The sequence below is a fragment of the Penaeus japonicus genome, unplaced genomic scaffold, assembly GCF_977035675.1.
Source record: "Penaeus japonicus unplaced genomic scaffold, GWHDUDI00000001_assembly GWHDUDI00000016, whole genome shotgun sequence".
In the NCBI taxonomy this organism is placed as follows: Eukaryota; Metazoa; Arthropoda; class Malacostraca; order Decapoda; family Penaeidae; genus Penaeus; species Penaeus japonicus.
The window spans coordinates 24704308-24714661 of NW_028234418.1; the positions used below are offsets into that span (position 1 = coordinate 24704308).

A 10354-nucleotide genomic window follows, 5' to 3' on the forward strand; every position below is an offset into this window, starting at 1 on the left:
TATATATATATATATATATATATTTTGCAGTTGAAAAATGTACAAAAAACGTGAAAAGAATGATGTACACCCTAAGACGAATATAGTCGAAGAAAATGGGCGACAATAGATGGTAAGGTGTCCCAGTAAGGGAGGGGCACGCATCCTTTTGATGGATGTGAAGCCAAACCGGCATTCCATATACGGCTCCTAGAGACCAATAAGCAGACACAACCTATCCTCCTGGCTGTGGCTAAGTTATTCCTTCCAGACCGCTAAAAGGAAAGGCATAAGGGTGTTGGGCCTATATAAACATCATGGAGGTCCGGGGGCGGAGTACCTAATAGATATTTAGGTAAGATTGTTTGGTAAGAGTAAATTGTTTAAAGCATGTGGAGGCCCGTAGTTGAGGTAAGGGTGTACAATTCTGTAGAGTTTAAAGAAAGGTGATGTGCATCCCGTTAGATTTTTATACTTGGTTCTGCGGCTAGTAGTTTAGTTAATGCAACCCTTTATTACCACCCTGGCTAACTGCACAGGTATGGGCAAGATTTGATACATTTGATGCATGGCTATAATAATGTATGGCACATTTTAAATTTAGGTTTGAAAGTGATTATATCATCTAGTATATCAATTGATAAGACATAGTCACATAGTTTCCAATCTATTTAATCTATAGGTCTTCATCTTTTGATTTGCCACCACAGCAATCTGCTTAGGCGTGGGTATGCAATGCTGCACTTGCTATATGATCATATTAAGATATTGAATTCCGCATTTAGAATATAGCGTATATCTTCTATTTTATCAGATGATATGAAAAAGTTATATTCCTCTTCGTACCTATAGCTAGGTAGTCAGTCTGAGAGGATGAATTCATGACAAATGGAAATTGAATACTTGTGGGTGTATCCGTAAACTCGATTTTGATCGTTTTTTTGTGTTTTCATAAATTACTTTATTTTATTGTATTGTGGGTCAATATGAAAATCATTATATAACTATATAGTGATATATATTTCTCATAATTATCGTATTTGTAACTAATCGATATTGTTTATATATATATATATATATATATATATATATATATATATATATATATATATACATATATATACATATATATACATATATATATATATATAAATCTTCAGAATTAACATGGAATATTGTTAATTCCTCGGTAGTATAGTGGTTAGTATCCCCGCCTGTCACGCGGGAGACCGGGGTTCGATTCCCCGCCGGGGAGGCTTTTGCCCTGCCTAAGGCCGCATGGTGCTTTATTTGAAAACGTATATAAATCAATAGCCTCTCCGGTGGGAAATCGTACCCAGGTCTCATGTGTGACAGGTGGGGATACTAACCCCTATACTACCGAAAAATCAGCAGTGAATGGATATTATTATGCAAATTCATATCTCGCGGCACTCTTTACTTGAATTATCCACTGAAATTTTCGCTTTCTCTACCAGTCTTTTACTCTCAAGCCAACTCTTGATGTATGTGTGATATGATTATTTGTGTGTATGTTTGTGTGTGTGTACTAAATAGAATTTATAAATATTGATATAATTACTCTGGTAATAAAGATATAAGGATACAATAGATATGAAATAATTTTCATATTCCGCCGACAATCTTGATTTTAATATTTCTAATAGGGAAGGGCATGGAGTATATCAGGGATAATATAGGGGGTGAAATATAAAGCTAAAATGAACTAAAAAAAATAATAATAATAATATTAATAATAACATAAAAAAAAACCGTTAAAATCTGCAGTTACGCCTGCCAAGAGTCAAATTGTCTGGGTATAATTTTCGAACCAATACACTCATGTCCTCTTTAAGGGAGTGAGGCGTTCTAGTCCCAAGTTCAAGGGGAAGTACTTAGACCCATGACGTTCAATAGTTTTAGCCAGGCCAAAAGCCTCCCCGGCGGGGAATTGAACCCCGGTCTCCCGCGTGACAGTTCATTGTGCCCCGTTTCTCTTTTTCAATCACATATATACATATGCGTATATCAAGCAATCGATATATTTGTACATATATATATATATATATATATATATATATATATATATATATATATATATATATATATATATATATGCATATATATATATATATATATATATATATATATATATATATATATGCATATATATGTATATTATATATATATATATTTATTTATATATGTGTGTGTGTGTATATTTGTATATATATATACTATATATATATAAATACATATATATCTATATATATATATATATATATATATATATATATATATATGTATATATGTATATATATATATATATATATATATACATATATATATATATATATATATATATATATATATATATGTATGTATATACACATGTATATATATTTATATTTATATACATATATATATATATAAATATAAATATATATACATATGTATGTATGTATATATATATATATATATATACATATATACATATATATACATGTGTATATACATACATCATCATCATCATCATCGGCCTGTATCAATCCACTGCAGGACGTAGGCCTCTCTCAATCTTTTCCAGTTATTCCGGTATTGTGTCCTCTGATTCCAGTTTACTCCTGCGAATTTTGCTATTTCATCCCGCCATCTAGTCATTGGTCTTGCCCTGGGTCTTTTTGTGTCGTGTATTACCCATTCTGTTGTTTTCTTTGTCCACCTGTTGTCCTGTCTCCGATATATGTGTCAAGCCCACTGCCACTTTTTCTTCTTGATGGTCTTGAGTATATCCTCTACTTTTGTTTGCTGCCTGATCCATGTGGCCCTTTTCTTGTCTCTTAAGCTAACTCCTAGCATAAGCCTTTCCATTCCTCTTTGGGCGCTTACTAATTTCCTCTCGAGTGCCTTGGTCGTAGTCCATGTCTCTGATCCATATGTCATGACGGGGAGGACGCATTGGTCAAAAATCTTTCTCTTTAGACATAGTGGCAGACTACTTCGTAATATATTACTATGTTTACCGAAGGCACTCCAACCTAGCCTGATTCGACGTTTTATCTCGGCTTCGCAGGATGTACTCGACTGAATGAGTTGCCCTAGGTATACATACTCGTTCACTGCTTCTAGTACCTCGCCTTGTATTTGTATTTGCTTAACTGGGGTTCGACTGTTGAACATGACTTTAGTCTTTTTCATGTTCATTTTAAGGCCAATCTTCAGACTTTCCTTATTTAAATCGCTTATTAATTGTTGTAGTTCATCTGCTGACTCACCGAAAAGAACAATGTCATCTGCAAATCTTAGATTGCTTAAGTGCTCATTCCCTATTTTAATCCCTCTCTCTTTCCAGTCTAACTTCTTGAATACTTCCTCTAAGCAGGCTGTAAATAGCTTCGGTGAGATGGTGTCGCCCTGCCTAACACCCTTTTTTATTGGTATTTTATTGGTTTCTGCGTGGATTTTGACGGTCGCTGTACCATCTCTATATATATCCTCTAATAATCTGCAGTATATTTCCTCTGCTCCTTGTTTACGAATTGCATCCAGTACTGCAGATATCTGTACCGAGTCGAATGCCTTTTCATAATCTACGAATGCCATACACAGGGGCTTCCTATATTCGTTTGTTTTCTCCCTTATTTGAGCTAGTGTGTGGATATGGTCTGTAGTTGAGAATCCACTGCGGAACCCTGCCTGTTCCCTGGGTTGTTTTGAATCTAATGTATCGGTGGTACGGGCTGTGATGATTTTTGTGAACAGTTTATAGATTACTGAGAGGAGGCTTATAGGTCGGTAATTCTTTAAGTCTTTTGTGTCTCCCTTTTTGTGTATTAGAATTATTATTGCGTTTTTCCAGGCCTTCGGAATTTTACCGACGTCTAGACATCTGTTATAAAGACTGGCCAGCTTTACTGCCGCAATCTCTCCTGCGTCTTGAATAAGATCTACACTGATGCCGTCTTCTCCTCGTGTTTTTCCTCTTTTCATGCTATTTAGTGCCCTATTTACTTCATCTACCGTGATGTTTGGAACATCTCCAATTGTTGTGTTTGTCTCCGTATGTGGTTGGTCGTTTGAGTGGTATAGATTGCGATAGAAGTCTTCTATTACTTTGATAATTTCATTTTTATTGTATGTCGCCTCTCCGTTGGGTTTCTTTACTGCATACATTTGGTTTTTCCCTATTCCGAGCCTCCTCTTTGTTGCCTTAAGGCTGGTGCCGGCAAGCAGAGCTTCGTTTATTTTTCGTATGTTAAATTTGCGTACATCCTCTTTCTTCTTCTTGTTTATCGTCTTAGTCAGCTCTGTTGATTCTATCTTGTCTCTGATTGATGTTATTTTCATTTCCCTACGCTGTTTCATAAGCTCTTTCGTCTCTACTGAAAGCTTACTGAACCTTTCTTTTTCGTCTTTACTCCCTATTTCAAGTGCAGCTTCCATTAATATCTCACTGAATTGGTCGTTCATTTGGTCTATGTCAAGATCTTCTTCGAGAGCTGAGTATTTGTTTCGGATGTTGATACTGAATTCCGTCGCCCTAATCTTGATGTTGGTTAGATTAGCGAGAGGCTTTTGTATGAGCTTGTTTCGTTCCCTTCTTAGCTGTAACTTAACTCTACTCCTGACCAGTCTATGGTCGCTACCGACATTTACTTTATTGATAACGGTTACGTCTTGTACGATGTCACGCCTATTGGTGATTATGAAGTCAATTTCGTTTTTAATGCCGGATGGTGATTTCCATGTCCATTTCCTCCCGGGTCTCTTTTCAAGGGATCGACCTTCGGCGAATTCTATCAATCTTTGCCCTCTCTCATTTCTGGTGCCTATTCCATGTTTCCCAACCGATATTTCTTCATCTTCCCTTATTCCTATCTTGGCATTAAAATCCCCCATAATCACGGTAAAATGGGTTTTTGCTCTATCGGTAGCTGCTTGCACATCTTCATAGAAGCTCTCTATCTCCTCATCACTATGACTGCTGGTAGGAGCGTACACTTGGATAATTTTTAGGCTATATCTGTTGTTTAGTTTCAGTATTACAGAAACTACTCTTTCGCTCACACTATAGAATTCCCTAACATTCTTTTCAAGTCGCTTGTGAACTAAGAAACCTACTCCTGATTCTTGTTTGCTATCCAAGGGTTTACCTCGCCAGTATAATAAGTGCCCATCATTGAGTAATTTCTGCTCTTCGCCTAGTCTCCTAACTTCAGAAAGTCCTACAACATCCCATTTAATAAATGAAAGTTCCTCAAGCAGTGTCAGAAGATCAGATTCTGTTCTCAGGGTCCTTACATTGTATGTGCATAAGTTCATCATCTTTAGGCGGCCTGGGTCTACCCGGAGATTCTTAGCGCCCCCTGCTCCGGAGCGATCCTGATCGCCGCCGTGACCAGGGGCTCCTTCGCTTCCGGGGAATGAGGGCCATTGTCTTGACTGGGAAATCATATTTAAGAGGTGTGTGGCCTTGTACCCCCACCAGTCAGCCTTGTCCACGGTGGGGGGAGTAGTTTTAGTCCGGAGGTACCATTAATCTCCAATAACACTTTTGAGTTAGTCTCGCATGTTATTAGGAGATCTTTGTAACCACCGATCTATCTCACGACCTACCGGTCTACTCATGTGAGAATGGGCATTTGTTTATATACGTGCAGGGCCTACACAACAATGCATGTTTGCATGTTTATGCGCGCTCCCGTGCCCGCACTTATATTCGTTACTTTATATAATATGCAGAATGTACAGCGTAGACGCCTTTATATACGAATAAGCAATTATGCACATATTCCAAGCGTTTGTCTACGCCCGTATGCATGCATACAGCACCCATACACATCAGCGTCCACGTGTGCACACACATGCACGTGAATTATAATGTGCCCATGCATTATAATTTACACATACATACATACATATATATATATATATATATATATATATATATATATATATATATATATATATATATATATATAATCTTTATTGTGTGTGCATTTATGTATGTACGATATACATATATTTACATATATGTATGTATTTGTATATATGTATAATGAATTTTTCTATGGCTCCACGCTAGTCATCCCGCAGACTTTGTTATGTGCGCGTTTTTTTTTTTTTTTTCTTTCTTTCTTTCTTTCTTTCTTTCTTTCTTTTTTTCTTTAATAATAAGAATAAGTGTGTTTTCATTTTCTTTTACTTACCTTTCCCATTGCTCCGTCTAATACTTCTACATATACTTTACTACTACTCTACACAACAGTACTTCTACATTAATTGACTCATGTTCTCTAGTTATTTTGTCTTGCTCTCGTCTCTTTTCTTCGACTAAAACAACTTACCTTCATTTTACATTTTTCATCTAGCATGAGGTACGCAGAGCTATATAGTTCATATCAGTTGATGAACTAGAAGATACAGTTATACTATATCCTAAATTTGGAATGCAATATTGTATTATGTCCATATCAAGTGCAACATTGCCTTGAACAGTTTGATTTGTTGGTAAATTAATAGATGAAGAGCTATACATTAAATAGTTAAACAGATTAAAAGCTTTGTGCTTGTATTATATCAATCGATATACCATATAATATTCTAGAATCACATGTTAAAACCTAAATTTGTAACATAACCATATATTGTTATGACCATGCACCAAATATCTCCAGGTGTGCCAATACCTGTCCAGGTTATCATGGCGACAAATAAAGAACTAAATTAACTATACGAGCCGTAGAGCCAAGTAGAAAAATCTACTGGGATGCACATCACCTTCCGTTAAATTCTACGGAATTGTTCACCATTACCTCATCTAAGGACTTCCATAGCTTTTATACAATACTCAAAACAAACAACCTTTCCTAACTCTTTATCTGGTGCTTCACTCCCTACCTCCATCATGTTTATATAAACTCAACACCCCTGGACCCTTACGACTTTACTTTAGTGGTTTGGAGGAAATAACTTAGCCATAGCCAGGAGGAAAGGGTGCGTCACTGGAAACTATCTGGAATGCCGTTTTGTCTACAAATCCCTCAGAAGGATGCATACCTCTTCCGTACTATGCCACCTTTTCCTCGAGCGTCGCCAAGTATTTTTTTTTTTTTTTTCTGCGGTATTAGGGTCTACATCGAGTTAATATTTACTTTCAGCTGTGTTCTCTTAAATTGGTTTACCAATTTACTCATCCTCGTCCACCTAACACCAGTAAATAAGTCTGTCACTGAAAAATAACGACCACTCACCAATGGTCACGTCATTTAAGCGGGGACGATGATAAGAAAAGTAATTGCGTAACTAAATTGATTTCAGTTACTAGATGACTATTACACAACCATGTATTGTGCTAAATTGACTGTTGAAAATTCTCCGTTTTCTCTTTGTTTCGTGTATTATTTTTCGGAAGATCGAAGTGATGCCGGTAGAATTCATACTTCTTACAGGTTAATCGGTGACTGAGGACGCCATGATATGCTTGATATCTGAACCACAATTCAGGATTACCTCAATATCGGTTGCTTTGTTAAAGGGTATCTCTAGTCCCTTTTGTTTCCTTTTTACCCTAAACTAATTGGAGATAGTTGAATAACAATATACATAAGGATGGACGGTAAAAAACGCAATTTTCGCGCGCGAATCAAATCGCCCTTCCGGGAAATATTGTGACGTCACAGGAGAGCAGCTGGCTAAATCTTGCTGATTGCGAATCGGCCTACAAACAGCAGCATGACCAGAATATGCCAATTGATTGACCTAATCATGAGTAAATCCATTCCCATGCAATTTCTATTTTACCTTCTGTGAAATATCCTCCACTATCACTAGTGGTCAATTCAGAAGACAGAGGCATTGTTCTTTTTACTTTTTACTTTTCTTTTTCAGGATATATTGTTTCGTGTAATGTTCTGATACCTCGCACCGTCGATTTACTACAGCCATACAAAAACGCACGTGTACACCATTATTATAATTACCATAAACAATAACTCGTGAATGGGATAACAATGTGGATAACTGCAGTGGAGGCGAGCTTTATAGCACATCGAAAGTGCGGCCTCGTGACAGTGTAAACACTTTGCCCGACGTCACATGCCTCAAGCGCACTATGCCCGAAGCGTTTGGTAGTTTAGTGGGGCAGGCACATTATGGACGCATACATCTCTGCGTGACTTCGGGGTGGTAAAAAGATAAACCCTCGGCCCTGAAGAATGAAGTCCCAACTCAATATCATCAGCTTTAACGCTGAAGGGATATCACTACCCCAAGCTGACATTTTATCTAACCTCCATGCTGATATTCTATGCACCCAGGAGACTCATAAAACAGACATTCCACCTAAAATACCAGGAATGCATCTTGTCACTTTCCATCAAAGTGCTATACACGGCAGTGCAATTTACATCCGGGACAAATCCTTGCTGAGAGGCCACAAAGAACCAACCTCAAACAACAGAGAGATTCTTGGAAAGAGGACAATCCATCTGACCATCATTTCAGTATATAAGCCACCTCCCATCCCCTTCTATTGGCCTAACAACTTCCAAATTGATGGAAATTATATTATTGTAATCGGTGATTTCAATAGCTATAGCACCATATGGGGATATGGAAATACCAACAGGGATGGTGAGCTTGTTGAGGAATGGGCACTTGATCAAAATCTGGTTATTTAGAACAAACCTAAGGATAAATCATCATTCCTAAGTGCACATTGGCACAAGGGTTATAATCCTGACCTTGCATTTACATCTTCAATGCTTTGCCAAAATATTATCAAAATAACAGGTCAACCCATACCAAAGTCCCAACACTGCCCTATTATTGTTGAGATGCAACCTGTAGTGAAACCAATCACAACTAAACCGAAGAACAGGTTTAATTTCCATCGAGCAAACTGGGAAAGCTTTACAGTCGACCTTGAATACTCTATCTGAAACATACCCCCAGTTGCTCAAGAGTATAACTCTTTCAAATCTCTTGTTTGGCGCTCTGCTAAGAAACATTCCAAGAGGTTGCAGGAAGGAATACATACCGGGATTAGATGACAACACCAAAACTCTCTACCAAGACTATATCCAAGCCTATGAGAATGACCCAGTAGATGAACAAACAATCAATCTGGGCGATGAGCTCATGGCCTCTCTTTCAGCCTCTTGTAAAGAGAGATGGATGGAGACTGTGACAAGTGTGGATATGACCTATAATAGTAAAATGGCTCAGAAAACAATGAACAAGCTAAACAGCTTAAATTCAAAACCAAGCACAGCCGCAGCAGTGACTCCTAACCAGGTTGCCCATCAACTACTGGTTAACGGGAAACCACTGCAAAGAGAAAAGGGCTATTTGAAGAAAATGAAGGACCAGATGATCTTTTCCCTCCCTTCTCGATAAAAAAAAACAAAAAAAAAACTAAAGAAGGGCATGAAGGACCTTAAGGCCGGTAAGGCATCTGGACTTGACGGCATAACAACTGAGATGATCCAGCACTTTGGGCCTCATACTATTTAACAACTGTGCAACCGAATGCTGTATACCCAGGATATGGAGAAGAGTAAAGGTTGTTGCCCTCCTCAAACCTGAGAAAGACCCCCCACTCCCGACAAGCTACCGTCCAATATCTCTCCTCTGTGTACTATACAAATTATATGAAAGTCTAATTCTGGCACGAATTTCACCAACAGTAGAAAACCATCTTTCTTTGGACCAAGCTGGCTTTAGAGAAGGTCGCTCGTGTTCTGGCCAGGTACTTAACCTAACCCAATTCATTGAGGATGGGTATGAAGCTGCAAAGACAACCGGGACAGTATTTATAGACCTGACAGGAGCATATGACACCATCAACCGCCGAGCACTACTACTGAAAGTCGGCCAGATGATTAAAAACACCAAGGTTGTTCATATAATTGAATCACTTTTAAGGAATCGATGATTCTTTGTGGAGATGGATGGAAAGAAGAGTCGGTGGCGGCCACAAAATAACGGCCTGCCACAGGGATATGTCCTTGCACCGACTTTGTTCAACATCAACACCAATGATCTCCAATCATTCATGGATATCCGCAGGTTCATTTATGCTGATGACCTTTGTCTTGCTACTCAAGACAAAAGCCACACAGTGATTGAGAGGAGGCTATCCGACGCCCTTAGGCTTCTCTCTGGTTACTACAAAAAATGGTCCTTAAATCCCAATCCTGGAAAGACCAAGGTGTGTAGTTTCCATCTCAACAACCAAATGGCCAAAAGCACCTTGAAGATCCAATGGGAAGGAAAACAGTTGGAAAACACACCAACACCAGTGTATTTAGGCATCACATTGGATCGAACCCTGTCTTTTAAGGCCCACGTTGAAAAAGTCTGCCTAAAACTA

The 10354-nt window shown here is 38.0% G+C and overlaps 1 non-coding gene across 1 annotated transcript; it reads left to right on the forward strand.

Moving 5' to 3' along the window:
- Window positions 1-1162: 1162 nt before the first annotated feature.
- On the forward strand, window positions 1163-1234 carry TRNAD-GUC (transfer RNA aspartic acid (anticodon GUC)). Its single transcript has one exon. It is a non-coding gene; the product is annotated as a tRNA-Asp (tRNA).
- The last annotated feature ends 9120 nt before the right edge of the window (window positions 1235-10354 follow it).